This window comes from Felis catus, chromosome B1 (assembly GCF_018350175.1).
Source record: "Felis catus isolate Fca126 chromosome B1, F.catus_Fca126_mat1.0, whole genome shotgun sequence".
In the NCBI taxonomy this organism is placed as follows: domain Eukaryota; kingdom Metazoa; phylum Chordata; class Mammalia; order Carnivora; family Felidae; genus Felis; species Felis catus.
Window position 1 is genome coordinate 179354869 of NC_058371.1, and position 26694 is coordinate 179381562.

The 26694-nt window shown below is 36.0% G+C and overlaps 1 long non-coding RNA gene across 1 annotated transcript; it reads right to left on the reverse strand.

The window, feature by feature from the left end:
• Positions 1 to 1238: 1238 nt before the first annotated feature.
• LOC109499461 lies at positions 1239 to 9273 on the reverse strand. Its single transcript, XR_002741534.2, has 3 exons — positions 8981 to 9273; positions 6848 to 6919; positions 1239 to 1477 (listed from the first exon to the last, which is right to left on the reverse strand). It is a non-coding gene; the product is annotated as an uncharacterized LOC109499461 (long non-coding RNA).
• Between the last annotated feature and the right edge of the window lie 17421 nt (positions 9274 to 26694).

Sequence of the window (26694 nt, forward strand, 5' to 3'; positions counted from 1 at the left end):
CAAACCATATAAGTCATGTATAAGCCCATAACTTAACATTACTTATTGTTGTATTTCCTAAGTTGTTCTACTTCTCTTATATCTTGTTCCCTCACTGAATCTATTTTATGACTCAGTTTGTTCCTCTGACTTAGTATTTGAAAAAAAAAAAAGAAAGTACTTTCAAAAGCGTATCACATTACTAACTTGGTTTTCCTTCTACTCTGGCGATTAGTCATTTACATGGCATGAGTGGAGAGTAAAATTACTCTGCAAAGTGTAGCTAAATGACAACTGTTACCTTTGTCATAAATTTCACCTATGTTTGATGTGGTATGCACAAAGACATAAAGAGAAAATATAATGAGTTGTTTTTCAATCTCATTTTCTCACTTAGAACCATTAAGGGAAGTAAAGAGTTATATTCTGTATCAAAAAGGATTGCATTTATATTCTTTCATTTATAAAATAGGTTTCTCTCTTTGAAATGGAAACAGTTTCCTAACTTAAAGTAGGTAATTACACACTCCATTAAACAAGTAATTAACAGATTACAATTTGAAAAAAAGGAAAACTTGAAAATGAGCAATTCGGATTCTGAATGTGAAGAGTAGCGTTATAATTAGCATAATACCTTTAGAAATAGATTAACAAGTACACAATAAAAGTGGAAGAAGAAACAATCTGTTTTCTCCATACAGATCTTACACAACAAATAGTATTTCATGAGTCAAACATCAGCATGATTTTAAGAAAGCTTGGTCTTGGATGTGTTGCTATAGTACTCTAAAATTCAAAAATATGTTGATGTATAAAATGTTTGTTATCCTAAGAGGCTATGCTCTTCAGAATCAAATGTTTTAAATTGTCTTTCAACAATAATTCCCCGAGGCAAGTGGTCAATACTAGCAAGCCCAACATGTGTAATTCAAATTGGTAATCTGAAATTGCAGAAGCAAACAAACAAAGAAATAATAAATAAGTAAGTGAGGCTCAGTGTCATATATGTATAGTTCATTTTCACTACAACATGGAAAATGTGTATAAAGGGAATTTCAAGGAAACATACATACTAAGTCTCCATTACCCTGCCTTTCAAGAAAAAGCAAGAAAAAGTATCTATGCTCAATGGGGAGAATGGTCCACTCTCCTTGCTAATTGACTCTTGAAGAAAAAAATTAAAAGACTGGGTAACTGAAGGCACCACTGACAGCTTCCAAGGGTAGTGATAAAATAACAGTCCAAATAATAACCACTCCTACAAGAAGATTTTCTTTTTATTCATGCAAAATTCTGGGCTAACCTTGATATCCCAATCACTGCAAGAAGAAAAAAACGTAGAGGGTTCTTCAAGTTGGATCTTCTGATGAAACTACCAATAAGCTCTTTATTACCTCCTGGAAAAATCATGAGTGGGGCAGAAGGTGTCATCCAGTTCAAAACCTGTGCTTTTGACAGAAATCCGAAAATGATCTCTTTTCTGAAATTTGAACTGACCCTGTGGAGTAAAAATAGTTCATTTAAATCATTTTGGGGGAAAAAAAAGTCCATCAACTGTTTTGCTAGAACCCATATGTTGTTTTCATTCCATATTGAAAATAAACAAAACAGATCACTCTAAAAAAAGAGGTTTCCTCCTACTAGCATACTAAAAACAGACATTCAGTAAGTTCAAATCTGCCAGCATGGAGATGCCACTGAGAATGTCAAACAGCTACTGACTTTTGAGTCATCATTCCTTCATGGCAGTGAAGAGAAACTTCTGGTTGCATGTTACTATTGCATTTGCCTTAAAACATTGGTTTCTTAGTAAAAAAATAATAGTCGTTTGAATTGAGATATCAAATGCTTTCTAAGTAAAAGTTAAATTCAGATCAGGTCAAAGAAACTTTCTTAACTCAGTTAAGAAAGGTAAGAAGTTCTGAGACTCTCTTTATAGCTCTACTTCACTTGTGCTAATTACTTTATAAACTTCTGTTGTGATCCTACGCTAATCCTTAAGTCTTATGTATATCAACATATATGTAGGGTTTTTCTGGAAATGTTTATTTAGTGAATACTTCCATAAAAGTCTATAACTCATGCTGGCACAGATTTCAGCTATTATAACATATCCATTTAGGTTCTGATAGTACAAGACTTGTGGGAAATGGGCTTAGCAGGTTGAGCGATTACTCTCTGACATATTACTTAGACTTGTTTTTAAGGTAGGGATGCAGAGGGTGGCCAGTATAGAGCCCATCCACCCTGAGTTTTCTGCATATAAAGAATGACTTTTTTCATAAATCGTATCGCATTTCATAACAGCAGATAATGCATCATCATGACTGTCCTCGAAGTGGCAAATTCAGGATTTGTTCACAAGAAATCACTGCTTAAGTGCTATGCTTATGCCCTAAGCATTGTGTTTGAAATTGAAAACTGAATTAGAAATACACCAGAGCCTTAGGTCTTGGGCATAACTCAACAATGACAACCACTTTTCCAAAGATCAAGAATACTTTGGAAACTATATTAATTTCACAGGGCAATTCCAGGCAAAAACTTCCTGAACGTAGATTTCTCAACAGATTTCGGAGTTTCCTTCTTTCTCATTTCAACCATCGATTTTAGCAATCACATGTCTTCTTCAGTTATTTTGATATAGAAAAAGTATCCAGTATCTCTCTATCACAGGTCATACCCTTACGCAAATACTAATGCTCTGAAGATAGTGCTGATTTCAAGGACCCTCTAGAGCTGATTGTAGACAGAGACTGGTGGCCAAGATTTACCAGATTTCTTATAGCTCAGATTGTGGCATATTCACACACAGTCATCAGTGCTGGTGGGTCGCTAGTGGGCAGAGGTTTTAATGAAACCTCAAACCATCTTCAACCATCTCCACTTAGACTTAGCGAGGGTTTACACAGTGCATAGAGAGATATTCTGGAAGCTTCATGTCTGCGCTGTTGTTAAAGTACTAATTTTAGCCAGTATTTGTGGTGCTTGGGATAGTTAAACTTTATGTGTCAACTTGACTAGGCTATATTGTCTTGTTATTGATCAAATACTAGCCTAGACATTTCTGTGAAGTTGTTTTGTAGATGTAATTAACGTCTACAATCAGTAGACTTTGAATAAAGGAGATTACACTCCATAATGTGTGTTTCATCCAATCAGTTGAAAGCCTTAAGAGCAAAGTTGAGTTTTCCAGAGAAGACAGAATCTTGCCTCAAAACTTCACATAGAAATCCTGAGTTTCTACTCTACTGGATTGCGCTATGGATTTTTGAGTCAAGACTGCAATGTTAACTCTTGCCTGAGTTTCTAGCTGGCACAAATGCCAACCCATACAATCACATGAGCCAATTCCTGAAAGTATATCTGTTATTATGGATATGTATGTGTCCCATTGGTTCTGTTTCTGTGGAAAACACTGACTGATACAGAGCTATCACAAAGTAGAATTCTATTTTATAACTATGGTCAGAGGTAACTAATAATACACAAGGTCCAGAATACAGATGGGACCGTTTAACAACATCAGTGTTAATTTTTTGTGAAACAATTCTTTCTAAATGACTGAACACAGCTGAATATAATTAGAAACATCCAGATAGATGTTATTAATTGTTCACTAGAGTATTCATCAGCTCTAGAGGTGAAAGAATGTTATTTGTGTTAAAAAAAGTCATTGAGAGTACTTCATCTATGTTCAATACTATGCTAAATTCTGATACAAATGTGAAAGATCTTTCCAAATCTATGGTGTTCTTAGTCTAGTGAGACAAATAGATGGCCGAACAATGAAAAGGATGTCCGGAACAATATTCTAAGCAGAGGGAATATCGTGTGCTGAAACATCGTGAAGAAAATAAGCTAATGAGTTTGACAATCATGAAGATAAATGAATGTTGAGAGTATATGCACATGTGAGCATATTGCTGAGGAACCAAGCTTGGTTGGTAGACCACAGTCAAAATGTCTGAGCCTTATTTTTCTTATGTACAATTGCTTTCTGGGGCAAAAAAGCAGAGGTGTTTTTATGGAAATCAAAGGAACTTATTTATAAAGTGGTTAACATACAGTATTCACTTCAAAATATGGTAGCTTTTGATATTTTAATTCATGAGTAGCTTTGGTTATATTTTAGTTGACCTTATAAAGTATTGTCTGGCAGATATATAATGTCTGGCCCAGTGATCACTGAGCACATGCCCCTTCTTCACCTTCGTATCACTACTGTTGGCTACTGCTTAGGCTCTCCTATGTCAAGCACTTATCACCATATCTGGTACTTAGTAAAGGCCTGGATATTTATAGTTAGCTTTCCGAAGACACACACCAACCTGAATCTTTTCAATCCACCAATCACTTAAGTGCCTCTTTCGCTAATGTTCAAAACCTTTAAAGGAGTGACTTCAACATAATGCTATCACCCCTAACTAGTTACATAACAAAATGCAAAGCCAGGTTTTTGACATAAATAAACACTAAATTCAGGAATATGAGAAACCCTTTGACGGTGGGCAACCACTTGTTTGGGAATTGAGGCACCTGAGTTTTAGAGCTAGCTATAGTACCAACTGATTCTTACAATATTTAAGTTTTTAAAAAAGCAAAAAAAAAAAAAAGTACCGAAATTGTTCGAATTGTAAGTTCACTGCCCTAAAATGAACAAATTGAATTAAATGATTCATAAGGTCTCTTTTGGCTCTAATATTCCAGAATTGAAGATGTTTATGCCCTGTGAGTCATGTATAGGCAAATCTTACCAAAAGGAATTATAGCATGATACTGCTAAATCACTGATGTCCAAGCAAGTGTGATGAGACTTAATTAACTTGGGATCATAGTATCAAAGAAAAAGAAAAGAAAAGAAAAGAAAAGAAAAGAAAAGAAAAGAAAAGAAAAGAAAGAAAAAAGAAAAGAAAAGAAAAGAAAAGAAAAGAAAAGAAAAGAAAAGAAAAGAAAAGAAAAGAAAACTAATGTGTGACCAGATTTTGGAGCACATAAGTACTTGGATGTCTGAATTTCCTAAGCTGAAAACCCAGAATCATGTCTCTTTTTTCATCCTTATAAGACGAACTTATTGAAAATCAGAATACTCCTGTAAAGTCTGCAGAGCCAACAATCTGTCCTTGGGACAAATGTTTGAGACATGAAATATTGCCTCTGAGTGTTTATCTAGAGGAAAAGAGGTGAAATAATCTTGAATGACTAGGGTTACTATCTTAGGGTTATTGTTGGTTATGGAACCAATAATCAGATAATGCTAGATAACTGTAGCAAGTGAAGATTGACCACCTGGTCCTGTAGATATTTCTCTTCTTTCAAATATTGATAATACATTTCTTCATACGCATTTTTCGCTGTTAAGTGTTTCTCTGGGTAGTGTTCTTTTCCCAAGGGACGTAGTTGATGTATTCAACTGTTCTCTCTTTATTCAAGCACCAAGATTATGGCTGGCTGTGCCAAGAAGTAGCTATGCTCTTGAATGTCACTTTTATTGTCACAGCCTGTCCTAACGTTTGATGCCAAGTGTGGTGTGTAGGTTGGGTGGGTAGGTTGACTAATGAAATCTGTCCAGTAATCACATGTGGCAAGTCACTTATCATGATCTCAAATTCTTGAAACAACTGTTTCTAAGGCCTGGAAACATTTGTAAATGTCTAAGCAAAGTTTTTCAGGTACTCTGATCAATATATTTATTTTCTTTCCACATTATACAGTTATATCTCCCCAATGGCATAAGGGTTATAAATCAAATTCATTTTGAAAAAAATGTTGTGCATATTTTTATCATCAATAGCAAGACATTTATTATACCAACTCTAATACTGATAACTTCTTTGTAAACTAAATGTAATAAAATCTCTAACAAATGAGAATCAAGGATTTACGGGATTTCCAATTTGATCCAGAAAACTGATCTTTCTCACAAACGATTCTGTCAAACAAGCATTTGAGTAAGCCTGTGTGAATTTAGTTAAGCAGATTCTTTATGCACTTGACAGACAGGATGGCAGATTTTCCATCATGATCATTCAGTCATTATTTTCATGTGGGTTAAACATCAAGAAAGATTTATCTTTCTATTTTTTGGTTTAGGATAGTTTACCAAATTGTCACGTTACATACAACACCTGTTTTTTTTTTTTTTTGCTCTAATTGTTTACCAGCTATACTGTTATTTACTTAGTATTTTATATACATTCTTTGCCTAAAAATGAATTATGCGTGCTTTTATCACTATTATAATAATTAACGCCATTATACCAAAATATCATTAAATGTTAAAGATCAACAAAAATCGTCATTAAATGAATCAATGTAACAGTTGCACACTTAAAAACTAGCTCTTCCAGAATTAGAAAGAAAACGTCTATTACTACCCAGTAATCAAGTTTTAGATCCTTCAAATTTAATTAAGCTGAAGTTTACGTTAACAAGATAAGCTATAAACCTTTTTATGTTAATCAATTCTGAGAACCCCAACTGAAATATATACATATTTGGAAACTAGAACACTTATTTAGCTGCTGTTTGTGATAAATTCTGACTGAGTGTTCATTGTTAATTAAAATGAGATCAGCAGCTTTGAATAACAAACTTCTGCTTCAAGAGGCCATCTGAGCTGTTCCCCAAATTGCCTTCTTCTGAATGTGTCAAGGAATCTGGTGATGTTTGCAGCAACTGGAGACAAAAGTATTTCTTAGTGATAATACTTTCCAATTTGGAAAGTGCTTTCCAATTTGGGAAGTTATATGTGAAGACCTTTTACTTTGGCCATTCACCAACAACGTTTTTTGGAATGTTCAAAATACTGTTCAACACGAAGTACTTATAACTAAGTCGTCCCAACACATAAAATAATATAACATACCATGGTCAAGGCTTGATGGCTGATGCTCCAATTTTGCCATCAATGAGTTCAGTCTGTCTTGAATGTGGAATACTGATATAAATGGATTTTATAAGACATTAAATTAAGGCTGTTCCACAGGGCTGATAGATCTGCAAAATATTCTAATAGACAAACGCAGTCCTACTGATGCAGACAATGTCACATATTAAAGGTTTTAACCACAAAAAAAACAAAAACAAAAACACACCAAAGTTGTTCTTTTGCCTCAATAGAAAAGGGAAGGCTTTCAGAAAAAAAAGTGGATGTTAGTAAAACTAAAAACCTTAATTGTTGTAATTTCACAATTCTAGACAAATTTTAGAAAACATTTCAAGAGTTTAGTGGCCTCTCTTTATAGTAATAGGGTGTTTTTGCTTTTATATGTCTCCTGAGTCTTCCACATTTCCTGGATGGCATGGAGTAGAGGGTTGTTGGTGTAGGATATGGAATATTACTTTCCTGTGATAGAATCTAACTATGTGGAATACATTCTTTTTTATGCCTTTTTTATGACTGGAGTGCTCTTTGTGCTCGTGCCAATAAATCACTTTCAGATTATGTCACAAATTTATTAAATAAGTTCTAAAATCTCTAGTCCAGTTGTCCTGACTGGGCAAAACTGTCACAACTTAAGATCTCCATGGTCACAGGATTTAACTAATTTATACTACACTGAATACTAACTAAAAATCACGCCAGAGGATTAATGCATTTAGAGTGAATAGATTTTATTCTAGTTGTGATAGTATTTATTGCCTTAAGATTTTAGCTGTCTCTGTAATTTTACAATGAACTGTGTTCTTTGACAGAAGCAACTTACCAGTTCCTTTGCTTGTCCCTGCTTATTATTCTAAACTATTTTGGCAGCAGATATGATAAGTTTATTTACAAATCACGCCAGTAATGATAAGCTTTTGCAAGGAAATAAAACATGATAAATGAGTATTTGAAAATATCAGCATTTCTATCCAATTAGAGTGTTAACAAGTTTCTAAAATGCTTGGACATCTTTCCACATTGCTTACTCTTTGGAAGTTTCACAATGCTGCTTGAGGTCAGAGCATATCGCATCAGAATTGGGGAGCCTCTCTTAAACTTAAAGGAAATAGTTTGTTCTTATTTACAGTTTCATAAAAATCTACATTGTAAATATTTTATCATACCCTCAGTATTTCCTTTGCAGCTGTTGCTTCTACAAAATGAACAGAATTTTAAGGATATTAATCTGTTTCTCTCTCTGAGGACATGCACAGGTTTTATCACAGTCAAACCTAACAATATTAACAGTGTATTAGTAATAGCAGTTATAGCTAAAATTTAATGTCAATGCTATGTACCTGAAATTATTTTGATAACGTTAATCATAGTAACTTCTTGACTCCTCATATCATAGTTAAGTAACTTTTACTTCTATGTATTAACATTCTCTTCTTTCAACCACTGATATGAAATAGGTTCAATAGAGAAAAAACCATACACACACACACACACACACACACACGCACGCGCACAAACGGTACAAAACCTATTCCCATTCACACTTAACTTTATTTCATTTATGCATAATTGGGAGGCTTAATATTAACTTCTTGAAATGTAGTCACAATACTCATAAAAAAAACTAAGATACTATATGTTATCAGTATATGAAAACCCATGCCTCCAACTTATATCATCCTACTATTCATGCTGACAAACCATAATGGTAAAACATTTCATTTTAAGAGGTTAATTAACCTTTTCTGGACTTTCTGAGCACTGAGTCATACTAAAGCAGATGACCACGTCACTATTTACTTTAGCTCCAGGCTAAAGCAGTAAAACATTTATTAAATATTAAACGGGGTTGTTAACTATATTTTTCTAATGTGCATTAAAATAAATACTCAGGGTCACCTGAGTGGCTCAGCTGGTTAAGCGTCCAACTCTTGACTTCCACTCAGTTCGTGATCTTGTGGTTCGTGGATTCGACCCCACATTGGGCTCCATGCTGATTGGGATTCTCTCTCTCTCTCCCTCAAAATAAATAAATGAACTCAAAAAAATACCCAAATATTACACTAACGATTTGGTATCTGTAAGGCTTAAACTTGAATAAGATATACAACATACCTGTAAAATCTTCTAATACTTTTAGGTGTTCCTTTGAGTTGAGGGGAAATGATAACTTCACTTGACTTTCACATATTTCCCATGGATGTTAGGAGTCCCTTTCATCATCGTTAATGCTTGTGTTACCCCCTTGAGAGTGAAAAGAGAACGGGAAAGGGTAGGCTTGAAGGAGAAGAAAGGGCAGAAAATCCCACACTCACACTGTGGGAAAAGCCTGTCTGTTTTCGAAATCCACAAATAAGAAGATATGGATATTGCAGCTGTTAGCCGGGGGACTGATGACTGCCCATAAAAGATTGCAGCAAATGAAGATTGTATTGCCCCTCTCTACTTTCTAAAATGACACGGAGGCTTGCATGTTCTGGGCACCATTCCCAGAAGTATAGCATTCTCTCCAAAAATCCACAGATGCTCTTCTGGGAACGAGGTGGCAGCATAAATGAGCTGACAGTGTGCGACCATTCCTGGAAGCACTGCCTTCTGGAGAGGAGACTTTCAGGAAAAAAAAATACCAAATTCAATTCTCTTCTGTTCTTCACGTATCTTACATATTTGTAAAAATCACAGATTAATATTACGTGGGAGGAGAAAGTAAGTTTCTGGCTCTTTGGAGAAATCACTAACAATTTTCTTTGACAAAGGCGGGCCGCCTGGGTGGGGCAGGCAGTTAAGTGGTTAAGGGGTCCGACTCTTGTTTTCAGCTCAGGTCATGATCTCAGGGTTCATGGGTTTCAGCCCCACATGGGGCTTCAGTATCTGTGCTGACAGGGCAGAGCCTCCTTGGGATTCTCTCTCTCTCTGCCCCTCCCCTGCTCGTGCTCTCTCTCGCTCTCCCACTCTCTCTCTCTCTCTCTCTCAAAATGAATACATAAACTTAAAAAAAAAAAGAAAAGAAACTGGAGGCATGTTGGTTTGAGTTATGAAAGACAGGAGTTTCTGAGGCACCATATGAGGAAACGTTGGAAACAGTTACTGAACCACCAACAGACCAATTAATTATGCTTTGCCCGAGAATACCACACTGTACTTACATGGAAAATAAAATACTTACTTTTAAACTATAAAATACTTCCTTAAAGATTAAAACAGTTGCAGACAATGCAGTCCTGCAGTATCAAAATTGATTGCACTTTCCAGTGATTTTCTCTTAGATTCATAGGCTGATAATTTTTAAAAGTGACCTTAGAAATCATCTACCAGTGGCTTCTGAGTGGCTCAGTTGGCTAAGCGTCCAACTTTGCATGAGGTCATGATCTCACGGTGGGTGGGTTGTGGGTTGTGGGTTCAAGCCCTGCATCAGGCTCTGGGCTGACTGCTCAGGGCCTGGAGCCTGCGTCAGATTCTGTGTCTCCCTCTCACTCTGCCCCTCCCCCACTTGTGCTCTGTCTCTCTTTTCAGCTCAGGTCATGATCTCATGGCTCGTCAGTTCGAGGCCTGCGTCAGGCTCGGTGCTGACAGCTCGGAGCCTGGAGCCTCCTTCGGATTCTGTGTCTGTTTCGCTCTCTGCCCCTCCCCCGCTCATGTTCTGTCTGTCTCTCTCTCTCTCTCTCTTTCTCAAAAGTAAATAAACATTCAAAAAAAAAATTAAAAGAGAAACAAAAAAACAAAAATCTAGAAAACCTGTGGAGGGGTCAGTATGCTCATTTTGAAATAAAGAAATGGAATTCAATTCAACCAAGCTAATTTATAAAATATGTTTTGCAAAATTACAAACCTTAAAACCATAAGCTTTTTTATTTGATATAACCTATCATTCTATATACTAAATATTCACTCTCAAAATGACTATATTTTAAAAGTTTCCTACTTTATATTTTTGTCAAATTACATCAAAGGAACCTCTCTTTATTGTATATGTAGTAGTTACTTTTTTGTTTTTAATATAAGAAAGACTTAATTGTAACTTCTCAAGAGGAAAATCAATTTAACGGCTACTTCATCAGTTGACATACAAGTGCAAAGAACAAAGTTTTCTCATTCACAAAGTTTTCACTTTTAGATACATAAGGAATAAATGAATTATTTTGCAATACAAAACTATCAAACAAGTGCCCTCTGATGTTTCATATTGGTAAAATTATTCATGATAGAAAGATAGAAGGATCATAAATTAGAATATCATTATTCAGTTTATTCTTGAGGCTCTTCGATAATTGTCTGTTTATAGGTCAGTCTCTCCTACATTGTATCAAAGTGATTACAGGTAAGTGTCATACTCCATTTATCAATAAATATGTAGTTTCTAGCACAGGTCTTCATATATTCTAGGTTTTCTGTAAATTCTTTGTGGAAATTAATGGTTCTGGCAGTATATTCACCAAAAATAAAGGAGCCACTACATTCAGTAATTCAATCAAAATCAGAATAAGAAACAAAGAAACTGAAAGTTATCAGTCTGATACCACGTCTTGAATGCTTTTAGTGTTTCAATCCAAATTGTTGAACATTTTTATGGTTCAGTTCTCTGCCTCTAACCTCACACTTCTTTCCCTCCATTTCTTTATTAAGACACTTCATTGAAGATCACACTACAAGATGATGAGATAAGGTGACAACCCAAGTTCGTTGGTTTTTCCCAATATTTGTCTTAATATGTGAGTTGCTTGCTAGGAGTAATGCTTTTGGCAATTTCCTGAGGCTTGTTCATTTTCTGTTTTGGCATTCATTTTTAATTTATCTATCACTTACAGCATATTTATTAAAAGGTGGAAAATGAGTGAATATATTCACAGATCCATCATGTCATTTTGCTGGTAGTAAAAAGTGCAAAGACACAAAATGGCGTTCCTCCGTCACTTACATCCAAGCACAGTGACTTCTGATTGATAGACAATCTAAAAAACAAAGCAAACACATATTAGAAATATTTCTACAGCTTCAATTGCCTGACTTGGGACAGATATGTTTGTATATTATTTGGGCAGTATGTTAAGGCTTGACAGAGCACTTATTCTATCTACTGATCTGTCATGCTACTAAATTTTCTTGTGGAGTAATGCCAGTTAAAAAAAAAAATCTTTCTTCCCATGATTACATTTGACAGACCTATTGTTCTGTGCATTTGCAGGTAGCAGTCACTCAAATATAATGATCTAAACGGATTCCAAATATTGATTTCTTGGCAAAGATTCTCCTACTGCCCCAGAAAAAGAATTGTATGAAAAACCATTATACAAGGTGCTTGTGTGTGTGTGTGTGTGTGTGTGTGTGTGTGTGTGTGTGTGCATAAGCTGGTCCCGCATATTGGTCATTTCTTTTTTCAGAGAAAGAGTGACACAATCTTCTCAAGTACTTTAACATGTCCAAATCAGTGATAATTCTTTAATTAGAAAAAAAATTAGTACAACAATGCAAAGAAAAAGAAACATAAAAGAGGGAGTTGGAAAACATTTTGATCATTTTCTCTGATATGAGCAATTACACTCCTTACTCTGTGAAAGAAGGTTTAGCCAATTTCATAAAGCAAGCCAGCAAAATGTTCATAATTGCTAATGCTGAAATGCATGGTAGGATTGGAAATCACACGTGGTATTAAAAGTTTTATTCCTCAAGTTTTCAATTATCCATTCAACTAATATCAGTGAGTACCTATTTCATGCCGGCTGCTTTTATAGAAACCAAAACATATGCCACTAAATAAAACAGGTAAGGTCTTGCTGATCTTAAATGCTAGTGGACAAAGATAGAAGTAAATTAGCAAATAAACATATTATTTATCAGATAATATTAAACACTACATAGTAAAAAATAATAAATAAGTGAAAGAGGAACATTAAGGAGAGTATCTAGGCAAAGGGAATAGTAAGTACGAATGATCTGAGATGGAAAAATGTCTGGCATGTTGAAGAACATGAGATATAATGGTGGAGGTTTATACTTATGCTAGATAAAAGCATAGAGGTGCATATTGTTCAGGTTTTTTTATTACGGAAAATATACATAAGATAATATTTACTATTTTTACCATTTTAAAGCACATCTTTCAATGGCATTAGGTACATCCATATTGTAGTGCAACAATCACCACCACTGGATAACTGCTTCCTCATCTTAAACTGAAACTGTGTATGTGATAAATAGCTATTCCCTATTCCTCCCTCCCCCTAGCCCCTGGTAATAACCACTAATCTATTTTCTGTGTCGATGATTTTGACTATTCTAGATATCTCGTATAAGTGAAATCATACAAGAAAATTCCTTTGGTAGCCGCCTTGTTTCACTTGGCATAATGTCATCCAAATTCATCCCATATTATAGCATGTGTTAGAATCTGATCCATTTTGAAACTGAATAGTATTCTACTGTACATATATACTACATCCCAGTCATTTCATTCCTCTGTCAATGGAAGTTTAGGTTGTTAACACTTCTTGGCTATTGTGAACAATGCTGCTGTGAACACTGGTGTACAAATATCTGCTCGAGTTCCTGTTCTCAGTTCCTTTGTGTATATATCCAGAAGTAGAACTCGTGAATCCTATAGTAATTCTATATACAATTATTTGAGGAACTTCCATACTGTTTTTCATAGTGTGTTCATTTTGAAATAAATAAACAAATGGAATCCAATTCAACCGAGTTAATTTGTAAAATATGTTCTGCAAAATTACAAAACTTAAAACCACAAGTTTTTTTTTATTTAATGTAATATATCATTCTATATACTAAGTATTCATTCTCAAAATGAATTTACTTTCCCACCAACAATGCAACAGATTTACTTTCCCACCAACAATGCAAAAGATTCCAACTTCTCCACATCCTTTCCAACTCTTGATATTTGGGGGTTTATTGGTACTCTCCCTATCCCTCTTACGTTGTGTGAACAGATATCTCATTGTGGTTTTGATTTGCACTCACTAATGATCAGTGACATTGAACATCTTTTCATGTGCTTATTGGCCATTTGCAAATCCTTGGATAACTGTTAACTAAAGTTCTTTGCTTAGTTTTTAATCATACTTTTTGTTTTTGTTGTTGTTACTGTTAAGTTGTGGAGTTTCTTTATATATTCTGCATATAAATGCCATATCAGGTATATGATGTAAAACCACTTTCTCCCTTTCTGGGGTTGCCTTTATATCTTATTAATAGTGCCCTTCAATGTGAAAAAGATTTTAATTTTGATAAAGTCCAATGTATCTATTTTTCTTTTGTTTCCTTGTGTTTTTCATGACATATCATTGCTGGATCTAATGTCACAAAGCTCTTCCCCTATGTTTCTTTTTAATGATTTTATGGTTTTAACTTTACATGTAGGTTTATTATCCATTTTGACCTCATTATTTTTTATGATATGATATAAGGTAAGGACCCAACTGTATTCTTTTGCATATGGATATTCAGTTTACTCAATACCATTTGTTGAAAAGACTGCCCTTTATCTGTTAAATAGTAAAGCCATCTGGTCTAAAGGTTTTCTTATAGAGAGGTTTTTATTACTAATTAAATGTTTTTATTAGTTATAGGTCTATTTTTATTTCTTTATGATTCAATTCTTGTAGGTTTTGTGTTTCTGGGAATGTGTCCATTGTATGTACATCACCCAACTTTTAGTGTATAATTGTTCATCACACTTGTTTTTTAATCCTTTATTTCTTCTTTTTATATGTATTTATTTTTGAGAGAGAGAGAGAGAGAGAGTGTGCGAGTGGGGGAGGTGCATACAGAGAGGGAGACATAGAATCTGAGGCAGGCTCCAGGAACTGAGCTGTAAGCATAGAGCCCAATGTGGGGTTCGAACTCACAGACTGCAAGATCATGACCTGAGCCAAAGTTGGACACTTAACTGACTGAGCCACCCAGGGACCCCTATAATCCTTTTTTTCTGTAACATTGGTAGTAATGTCTCCACTTTGATTTCTGATTTTAATAATTTGCATTTTCTCTTTTTTTTATTATCCAGCATTGCTAAAATTTTATCACTTTTTTATTTCTGAAGATTTTGTTGACTTATTCTATTTGTTTTCTATTCCTTTCTTCCGGTTGCTTAGGTTTAATTGATCCCTTTTCTTTCTATTCTTCTTCTTCTTTTTTTTTTTAATGCTCTTGTATTGACTTTGGTTTTTACTCTGAATAAAATGTGAAGCCCTCAGAAAGTTTTAAAAGTAGAAGGGCATAGTTTGACATATTTTTAAATGATGACTTTTGGTTTGTGCTAGAAAAATATCTGAATAATATAAGGGCAAACCAGAAGACCAGTTAGGAAAAAACTAGGCGGGGGAGGGGGTGGAATTGTGGTACCTGGAACAATAATGGTTATGGTGGATGTAGTTTTGACATTCTGAAAAAAAATTCGAAAGTTGTATAGCAAAGTTTGTTAATAGATATGACATGGGATGTGAGAATAAGAGGTGCCAAGGGTGATAGCTCCAAGGGTTTTGGTCTGAGCAAGTGGAAGAATGGGGTTGCTGTGTATGATGAGAAGTATACGGGGGTTTGGGAGAAGATAAACAATTAACTTTTAAACATGTTAGTTTGTGATCTATAATAAACACTCATATGGGAATATCAGGTAAATATTTGGAAATATAGGTCTGGGATTCAGGAGTAGAGATATACTTTGGGAATTATCAGACCAGTATTTTCCACAATACATTTGGATAAAATTTTCTGAAAAAGTTAAAGTACATTGGGGGAAAAAGATACCAAAAGATTAATCCCTGAACCACTCCAAAATTTAAAGTTCAAGAAGATCAAAAGGACTCAGCAAAAGGATGAGAGTTGCCAAACTGCCAGTGAGATGGCAAAAGAATAAAGAGATAATGTTCCTTGGAGACAAACTGGGGGTGGTTGTTTAGGAATAGAAGAATAATAAACTGTATGAAATAATATCAACTCTATAAAATATATTTATGTAACTGCATAGGAGCTAAATATGAAGCCAAGAGAGGATTTTACGTTAAATGAACAATTCAGCAAGATTTTTGCCTTATCAAATGATCACATAGAGGATATTGGCAACAAGGCTAGACCGATGTTCTTGAGTAGTAACAGTGTCTGGGATGTGGTGCTCAAGTGGAAAGGCTGGCTTTTATCAGAAGCACATGGAGTTCACCCATAGTGACAGACAATAGGCTTGGCAGCTGGTAGGCGTACAATAGTGGTTGTGACAGCACGCAGACATTATCTTCCTTTTTATTCTCAGCAAAAACAAAACAAACAAACAAACACAAAAACCCAAACCACGAAAAGACACAAGGTGGTTGGTTGAGCCCGGGAATGGGGTAGAAGTTCCTAGACATTTGAAGAGAAAGTAGAGGTGTACAGTGTTCCTTTGGAACAGTGAGAAAGTGCAGAGAGTAAACAAGTGTAATAGAATGGCTGGAGAGAACTAAGGACCCCCCAAAACTAGCAATCCAAACACTGAGGTCAGACCATATGATGGCATATTCTTGGTGACCATATCGTACAGCATAGGTGCATACTTGAAGTAGGTGGAGAGTTAGAGTAAGCAGGTTTGTGGTCTGCAAGTGAGTGTGATGAAGTAAGAGAAACGAAATGTGATTAATTCTAATGAGACACCAAGTTATTCAAGCTAAGCAAGAAAGAGTTAAAACGTGATGCTATTAGTTTTCTTTTGTTGCTGTAATAAATTTCTATGAACTTAGTGACTTGGAACATCACAAATTTATCATCCTACAGTCGGGAGGTCAAAAGTCTGATTCAAATCTCACTTGGCTGAAATCAAAGTGTCAGAATGGTTGAGTTTCTTTCTGGAAGGTTCTAGGGGAGAAACCAATTCTTTGTGCACAAATTTTTGGCTTTAGAGGCAGCTGACATTCCTTAGGTATTGACCTCTTTTCTCCATTTTCAAAGCCATCAATAGAGGTAGTCTTTATCATGTCTCATAAGTGACATATTTTTCTCCTCCCTTCCTCTTTTAAGAACCCTGATGTTTATATTAGGTCCACCCAGACAATCCAGAATAATCTCTCCATCTTGAGGTCTTTAACAAATCATATCTACAAAGTCCCTTTTCCATGTAAAAGAAAATATCCATGGGCTCCAGATAGTAGGACATGGACATTTTCTGCTTATTAAAGTTAGGTGAAAAAAATAGTAGGAGGAATGGATTTTAGGACCCAGTGATTCGAAGACTTTTAGGACCCAGTGTGGCTGAGGCTGTAGTTGCTTCCTAATATCTATTTTCTGTTATTCTTACTGGGCACAGAGCTGAACATATTTTCAAGTCTCTCTTGCAAGTAGAAATAGCCATAGGACTGAGTTTTGGTCAATGGAATACAAGTAAAATTGGTGTATATCATTTTTAATTTTGATACATAAAGTCATGTCATATGAGTTCCTTCTCTTTTCACTATAATGTCTGTAAAAAGTACTATTTACATTAAAATCAAAATTAAATAGAATTAAGGATTCAGGTCCTCAGTTACACCGTATTTCAACTGCTTAATAGCCAAATACAACAATTGGCCACCATATTGCTCAGTTAAAATACATAATAGTTGTTATACTGCAGAAAGTTCTATTGGTTACTACTGGGCTAAAGTAAGGCAAAGCCAGAAAAGGGAAGAAGCTTGGTTCCCTAACTGACTGCATATAAAAGAACTCGTCCCCACTCCTGATTGACATTGGACTCTTCTGGGATCAATAAATAAAATTTTCTTGTGTTAAGCCAGAGAGATTTTGCATTCTTTATTATAGCACTTAGCACCTATCTAACACAGTTAGAAAGAAAAGAAATGAATATGGTAGACATTATGAGGCACCACACAGATTTCCTTTTGAAAGTAACAGACTTATTAGCCCAGCTAATAGAACTGAGGAAATACAAAGGCCCGGATCTCTTGCCCCAGTGTGAGAAAGGTCTGACCGGTCACCCAATTTTCAGACATCCTTGAAGGGTCATTTAATACCTCCCTTGAGGTTATATGATTTATCCTCCTGTCCAGTCCTTCTTACTTTCCTTCCCTTTTACAGTGTTTCTGTTTCGTTGTGTCATTTTCAAAAGCACTCACTAATAGACTTCCTGCATGCTAACCACCATCTCAGAGTCTGATTCCTGGGGAACACAACCTACAACAGTTGATACTGGAATGGGGCCAAGAAAGCAGATGCTGGAATCGTATATAAGAATTGCATCACCTGCCACCTAGATATTAATAAGGACCCCATCATCGGTTGTAGGTGAAGCACAGAGAAGCCTTATTTCCAGTTGATGCTTCAGTTGTTAAATCTTTTACTAGTGGTGAACTGAAATGGTATATTGTTGAAAGTGAATGCATTAGTAGATATCAGATATTTGAGAAAAATGGCAGAGAAAGTAGCTATAAAGATAATATTAGGTGGCTATGGTTGAGTTTATTCGATGCTCTGAAGCAAAGATAAGAAAAAGCTGGCTGCAGCACAGCTAAACTCTAGGACTGAAATTCTAGAAGGCCTCTTTAATAGCATATAGAAATTCTCTCATCTTTTATATATAAGACAATAACACAGATATAGTTGAGGATCAAGCCCAGGACTTTACTGGGTAAGGATACCCAAGCTCCCAAGAAGTTTGAACTCTTATGCAAGACCTGGACTGGGAAAGAGTCGACCCCTAATATACAGAATAGAGACATTTTGACTGATCCCATCACCCCTGGAAAAAAAAAAATCCTAATTTCCAGATCTCTTAGGTATATCCTTCTCCACTTAAGACAACATTATTTCTCAAGTCCTGCCCCAATATTCTCTCCCTGGCCACAGGCCAATAATTAAGATTCATAATCTAACAAACATAATCTGTCTAAAGGCATTCCATGACTGATTAGAGAGGAAAGAGACTACACCCCCAAAGAAGCTTCAGGATTCAGCCAGCATATATTAGCAGGAGCCATGAAAATATGTATGGGACTAGAATCTGAAGATGCTCGATCAAGTACAGTGGGTTGGATAAAGGATAATCTATTGATTTGAGTCATCTTCCAGATTATAGGCTTTTCAACCCTGGTGAAGACCTCAGAAGATGGGATACTCTATTGGAACTGTGGGAAAAAGCAATAACTTAGGCAGAGTAAGGTAGATATTTCAGGCAGTCCTGATAAGCAGTAGAAGAAAGGATTAGAAGACTTAAAAAAGTGGGCTTGCTTAACTGTATATACTATCTAAGGCTGGAAAACCCATCAGAGGATGCTATTCCTCTAGGGCCTGGAGGATACATAATTTACCAAAGCAATAAGGAAGGCCTTGACGGGACTGGTACTAGCATTGCTAGAAGTTTATTGTCACCTCTCCTCCATAATCCACGTTTGGTGGGAAAAGGTGCCATCAAGAATTGTGTTCAGGGGCACCTGGGTGGTTCAGTTGGTTAAGCATCCAACTTTTTAGCTCAGGTCATGAACTCATGGTTTGTGACTTCAAGCCCCATGTTGGGCTCTGTGATGACAGCTCAGAGCCTGGAGCATACTTCAGAATCTGTGTGTGTGTCTGTCTCTGTTCTTTCCCCACTTGCTCTCTTTCTCTCTCTCTCTCTCTCTCTCTCTCTCTCTCTCTCAAGTAAATAAAAATTACCAAAAATGAATTCTGTTCATTGATTGCAAGAAAGGTGATAGTTTCCCTGTGAACTTGAAGCTAGTTGTCAGTGATTAACTCAAATGGAAAGTACTACACAAGTGTAAATTGTAATGATGTCCCCAGTCCTCCCACAAAGAACCATTTACTCAAGTGATAAGGAAAGGGAAATGTGAAAACATTTCAAAGACATTTGGATGCAAAGTACAAGGATCAAAGGAAGAGGAAGCATAAGAGATATGAATAATAAAAGGAATCCTCACCCAGGTTTGAATAACAGTGGGCTGCTGAGTCCATAATCCATATACTCTTCCACGTGCACATATCTTGCCCAATGTGGTAAGTTCCCAAGATCCTGAATGTAAACTTGGAATAGAAATCCCTGGTAATTGGTAGGTGAATGAAGGAAATGCTACTTCTAAAGACCTTAAAGAGGCACTATTGGTTCTCATCAAATCTCCATTTAATTTACTAGTCTGCCTGCCAAACCAGGGAGAACTTGGAGGACAACAACAGACCATTGCAAATGAAAAGTATTAGCCCCAGTTGCTACTATGGGGCCAGATGTGGCTTCTTGACTAGAGAAGATTTATGAACTCTATGATATATGTATGTCATCCTTGAAGGAGTGAATGCATTCTTTTCTATCTCTATCTGAAAAATGTGTCAGAAATAGTTCATATTCACATAGAATGAACAACTATATACAGTGATGGTCCCTAGTTGTACACTAACTTATGTATCTTTGATACAATAAAGTCTGTGGAGATCCAGAAAGTCTGAACATCCATTATAATGTCACATTGTTTTATTATATTGATAACTTGCAAATCAGTTTAAATGTGTACAAAGCAGTTCTTAAAAGTGGCTAAAGCATTATATGGCTTGCCAAGACTAATGTGCTATAGAGGGTAAAGGTAAAACCCTAAAAAATTCAGATGACTTCCATATCAATAACATTTTGTGAGTCTAGTGATGTGTTATTCCAAGATACCCTTTCAAACATAAGGGACAAATTATTGGTATATTACCTCTCCAGAGGAAGCGTCATGAAAGGTATTCCTGGTAGACCACTTCAGGTTCTGTTCTTCAGGCAGTATATTCCCTGGAAAATTTGGAATACTGTATTCCACTCATATAATGGGTGATGTAAAAAGGCTCCTAGTTTGGGGTAGAAATCAGAGCACGGACCTTCAGCAGCTCTAGGATGTAATGCAATTCTGCACCTTGGAATATACAATGTGGAAGACTTTATTTAAAAGAGAGATCATTGTAAGGAGATGATGTAGATGTAGCCCACCGAAGGAAGGGAGAACTACTGAGAATGAATAGAAGCACAATCAAAGGGCACAGAATGTTGCAACAGCTGCCAAAGTCCCTCTCCCTCAGCTCACTCCTATACTCATAGGGATTAGGGGTTCCCTCCTGATTGTGAGGAAGAGAGGCTGGGGCTTGTTTCACAAATGCATTGGTTTGTTTTGGGGGTACAAGCTAAAAAAAATGGTGGCCAACTCTTTTGCGGACCATGTACACATCACTTTGAAAGGCATTGGTGAGAGAAACATTCTAGCAACGGTGCAGAGCTTCCGGTACTGGGAACATCATTATCTACTTTGCTTGAAAAGACAAGTAGTCTGAGTTTAAAAGCATATGAAGACTTGGCAAATGGTTTGGCCAGCCATCAAGGATATGTAATGACAAAAAGTTGTAGATTATACAAGGGACTCTGGAGTAGAGGTACATGAATGGCCTTATGACAGAGGGGAAAAAAGTCTCATGTATCTCATATTAATGCCCATCAAAGAGCAACAGCATGGTATACAAGACGACTTTGCTGCTTTTCTCAAGCAGTATCTCTTATCAGACATCCCAATATAGCCACAGCACGTGAGTTAGTAGCTATGTTAGCAAAAATAGAGACTGTGAACTTATTCCAAGTCTGCTGTAGCTACTGCCACCACTGGATGTACACCTTATAATCAACAGAAGCCAATCAAAGGTCTCTGATGTATTTCCATCCTTTGATGAGACTACTCTGACACTTTACGGCAAGTTAGCTACATTAGGTCTCTTCTATTCTAGAAGACAGGCAATTTCTTTTGGCATATTTGGAATACATATTCTGTATGTGGACTTGATTTTCTTACAGGCAAGACCTGAGCAAGTGCCATATTTTTATAACTTACAGAGTGTTTGATCTACCACCATGAATTTCACATACTATCATGTGAGACCAAAGAACCCTACAGCAAAAGAGATGTGAGCATAGGTCAATGACATTCTCCACTACGCAGATGCTTTTGGTCTGATAAAAGATTGAGTGGCTTGTCAATGCACCACTGAAACACTGAAGGTAATATTTTTGCAAGGACAGGACAATGTACCATTCTACAAACACTGGATACAGTGTGAATCAACTGTAGGTTGAACAATGCTTTGACCTTTTTGGGTAGAATACATAAATCTGAAAGCCAAGTAAACTAAACAAGAATGACCCTGCTTACCTTTATTTCTGGTGACTCATTTGAAGAATCTATTCTTCCTATTCCTGCAACTCTAGGATTTGCATCTGTAGTTCCGATAGGGAGAAAATTTTCATTAGTGGATAAATCAAGATTTACTTTGAATCAGAAGCTGTAGCTGCTGTTTGGACACTTTGGACTCCTTGAGTGAAAGAAACAGAAGGAAAGAAGAGGAGTTTTTATCTTGGCATAAAGATAGCCTTGTTTGTTCAGAAACATTAGGATACTATTGCACATGAGGCTAGCAATGAGTATGTTTGCCACCTATGTGATCAATTTGACATTTCTTTGTACTCCCTTCATACATGTTGATGGAAAATAGACAAAGACAGTAACATTATCTGAAAATGGCAGAGTGATCAGAGGCTCAGAATTCTTAGGAATGAGAGTATGATCAAGTAAACAGACAAGCCACAAAGACCACCAAAGATGTTAGCTGAGGCTGAAGAAAATTTAGCTTTTACTCTGAGATAAGCTTCAGCAGAAAATGCTAGAGTTCTTATTAACCTTCCTCTTTCAGGTGGTGCCTAAAAGCAAGGCCCACAGGAATCCTAGAATTTATACAAAAAAAGTTGATTTGAGCAAAACACATGTTCATTGTTGTGGATGATGTAATGAACCACCCATATCACTTTTCAGGAAAAAGGGAATTTTGTCAGATGAACCCTTCAGCTATCACCAATTTTAGGTATATGCTCAGCTGTAAAGAACTTCATCAGAATTTATGGCCCTGCCTAGAAAAGCCCACGTCGAATGACTCTACCCTTCATTTGGCACAAATCTGAAAGGTCGTCTCATTTTCATAACTGCCTGCAAAGTTATCTGAGTGTTCTCTTAAGACTGCACTACAACTCAACCATTTCTTTTTTTTTTAATGTTTTTATTAATTTATTTTTGAGACAGAGAGAGACAGACCATGAGCAGGGGAGGGACAGAGAGAGAGGGAGACACAGAATCTGAAACAGGCTCCAGGCTTTGAGCTGTCAGCACAGAGTCCAGTGCGGGGCTTGAACTCACCAAGTGTGAGATCATGACCTGAGCTGAAGTCGGACGCTCAACTGACTGAGCCACCCAGGCGCCCCATCAACCATTTCTGATGTAGTCCTATTTTCTTAATCCCTTTTGCAGTTGCCGATCTCAAGAGTGTTCCTTATAAATCCCCTCACACCAGTCTCTAGCTCAGAATCTTTACTTCTGTTACCCAAACTATAATAATAGTTGTCAAAAAATATCATACTTGAAATTGAGATTGCAAATGAAGAAGTTATTATTGATGACAAGGTCTAGGGTAAGTCCATGGGAGTGGGTGGCTAAGGTAGACTGTGGATCAGTATGGGAGAGGTGGCCAAAGAACTGAGAGGCCAGAATAATGAAAGGATCATCTTCACAAAACGTTGAATCACCAAATATTTGATAGTAGTCTTAGAGGAAGCACCAGTGCACTAGGCACCATTTGTTTCAAGGAATTGAAAGGTGGACAAGGGTTATGTGGAAACTGATGAGTGGGTGACCACACCAAGAGTGTATAATTATTAGCATAACCTGATGGAATGAGTAGAGAGGACACTGGAACAATGACCTGGAAGTTGCTTTGGAGATGGTTGGAGAGAAACATGGTACACTTAAGAGAACCCTAAGGGAGATCCTTCTGTCAGTTAGAAATACAACAAGGAACATTCAGAAAGAAAGTTGAAGATGTGTGAGGTTTTGCTTCAAGGCTATTACCCACTAACCTATACAAATCATAGATATACAGAATTGAGTCTGTTTCCAAACTCTTCCAGATGAAAATTAACACATTTGTATTTTTGTATTTTCATTGTATGAGGTAATATAACATGCTTTAGATGTTCAATATTTTTGCTTTTGGTTAGCTGATTAGGAATGCTTAGCTAAATTGCTTGAATTAGTGACTATCTTGACATGCTGCAGCTATAATTAGAAGCACAGAAAAGTCACCTACAAATGTAATATTATTACATAAGACAGACTGTGTACAAAATTGGTTATATTGTTTATCCTGTGACAATCTGAACCATGGAACAACCATGTGAAAATTGGTTTTCATCTCTATACCTTTAAAATTATTATTCAGTGAAGCTGGAACTTTTATTAAATGTAAGAACATCTGAAGGAAAAAGCACATTTTTGCCCTTTTCAGAAATTGTTAGATTTGCTTCCAATTATTTCATATTTTTACACTAAAAACTAGACAAAATTTAAAAGACTCATTATAATTTTACAAAATGAACAATGACAAAGAAGAGTATGCTGTTCTATTTAGTTGTGATTTATATACCAAATTCTTCCAGAACCATACTTCCAACTTCTTGTTTCTACTAGCTATATTGAAATAGGTCACTCATTATCAACATTTTCAAAATAAAACAACTTTTATTAACTCTTCTTTTTGTTGACTCTTCAATTACTTTCTAAAATGTGTTTCCTTTTCTTCGTGGAAACATCAAGATTGCACTTTTTAGCATCATTCGTAGTTACCTATGCCCATATGGCTGAGTTTTGTCCAATGGGATAGAGGTGAAAGGAATATATACCAGTTCTAGGGTTGGCCTATTTAAAAATTCCCAACCACTTCTCAATTCTTTCCATGTCTCACTTTGTGAGCTAGAGGCAGACCATCCGGGAAACATTTCTGAGATCCTGGGGATAAAGTAGCTACAAGATGAAAAGAACTCGTCTCCTTGAACCAGACCATGTAAAGTGACCCCCAAAATTATAGCACTGTTTTGTTATATGGGTCAGAAATAAGCTTAACCAGTATTAACCACTGAGGTCTTTGTGATTCTATATGTTTGTAGCAGGTAGTCTTTCCTTCTCTGACTATATACTTCCATTCTACTGACATTCCTATTTCTATGATGGCCACCATAGCATATCAGATAAACAAAGACGGAAAATAGGACCAGAAGCAATAAGTATTCCCAGTCAGTTCCTCCTTCTCAGTCGCATAATCTAATTAATTACTGAGACAGTATTATTAATTCTATTGCTACAATATTTCATTCTTTGTCCCCATATCTTTAGTTTTCTGCCTAGTGAAGTCCAAATTTTTAATGAGCATATAAGCATATATATTCACCAAAATTTAGCCAGAAATTGCCTTTATCAGCATTCTTCTTTGCTATAACACAACATTAATTCTTCTATTATTCAAGTGTCCAATAATCTCTTTGACTCTTTGACATGGCCGTAATATCCCCGGCCCTGGGAATTTTTTTTTGTATATATAAAACATAACTAGGTAGCTAGAAAAATGAATATAAGCCATGCTTGAAAGTAAATGACTCATTCATCATCTTTTCAATGAGATCTTCCCATAGTTTTCCTATTTACAATTAACTTTTGCATTTCCTACAAATGTACTATGCTACAGTATTTCTAGGACTAATAGGTTTTGCTCTTATTTTTTACAGGGCTGTACCAGATTTCTATTGCTGTGTAACAAGTTATCATAAACTTCTGAAAAGCCACCATTTATTGCATCACAGTTTGTAACATGACTGGGTTCTCTCTTCAGTTTATCACAAGATTGGAATCAAAATATTGGCCAGACTGAGTTCTCATCTTGAGGCTCTGGGGGAAAAAATGCTTTAAAGCTCACTCTTGCTGTTGCCAGAATTCTGTTCCTTGTGATTATAAGACTGAGGCCCTGTTTTCTTGCTATGTAAACCCATCTCTGTTCACCAAATTGAATCCTTCACATAGTTCAACTCTCTGACTCTGTTTTCTACCAGCAGCTGGAGAAAACTTTGCTTTCAAAAGGATTATATGATTAAGTTAGGCCTAACTGAATAACATCCCTTTCTTAAAGTCAGCTGTGCCAAGTAGTATAAACTAATCACAGAGGAAAATCCATTATATTCATAGTCCTGAGGATTATTTAGAGCATGTACATCAGGGGAAGGAAATCTCAGGGAACATATTAGAATTCTACCTATTTCAAGAAGCTTAAAATTAAAAAAAGCAATTATGCAAGCACGAAATCATTGAACTTTAGCCTCCCTAAATTATAGGTAGGGTGTAGCAAGAATTACTTTCATCTGTCTCATAGGTAAGTGATAAGAGGTTCAAAATATTTAAGAAATGTGACCATATTCTTGCAGTTATAGTGGGTATAGACAGGATTTAGATAGAAACATTTTGACTTAAAGTGCATTTTTTGTTTACAACACGTCATAAACTACATTTGGGTTTGTATGTCTATTATCATTACTTTATTACATGTTACTTGATTATAAAATGTTAATGCTAAAGTATGACATCAGTATAGGAATTCGAACTTTCTAAGTGACTATATAAATTTCTCCCTTAAATGTCATCATAAAGAGTGGGGACCAGTTTTTTTTTTTGCTCCCCCCATGTATTCATCATCTTGGGCCATCAAAACAAAGTACCATGGACAAGGTGGCATAAACAACAGAAATTTATTTTCTTATAATTAAGGAGGCTGGAAATTTGAGACCACAGTGCCAGCATGGTTAAGCTCTAGTGAAGATTTTCTTCCCAGCTTGCAGATGGCAGCTTTCTGGCTGTGTCCTCACGTGTGGGAAGAGAATTTCTCTCTTCCTTTTATAAGGCCATCAATACTATCATATTATAATCTCATTCTTATGACCTCATTTAGTGGTAATTACCTCCTAAAAGCTCCGTCTTCACATG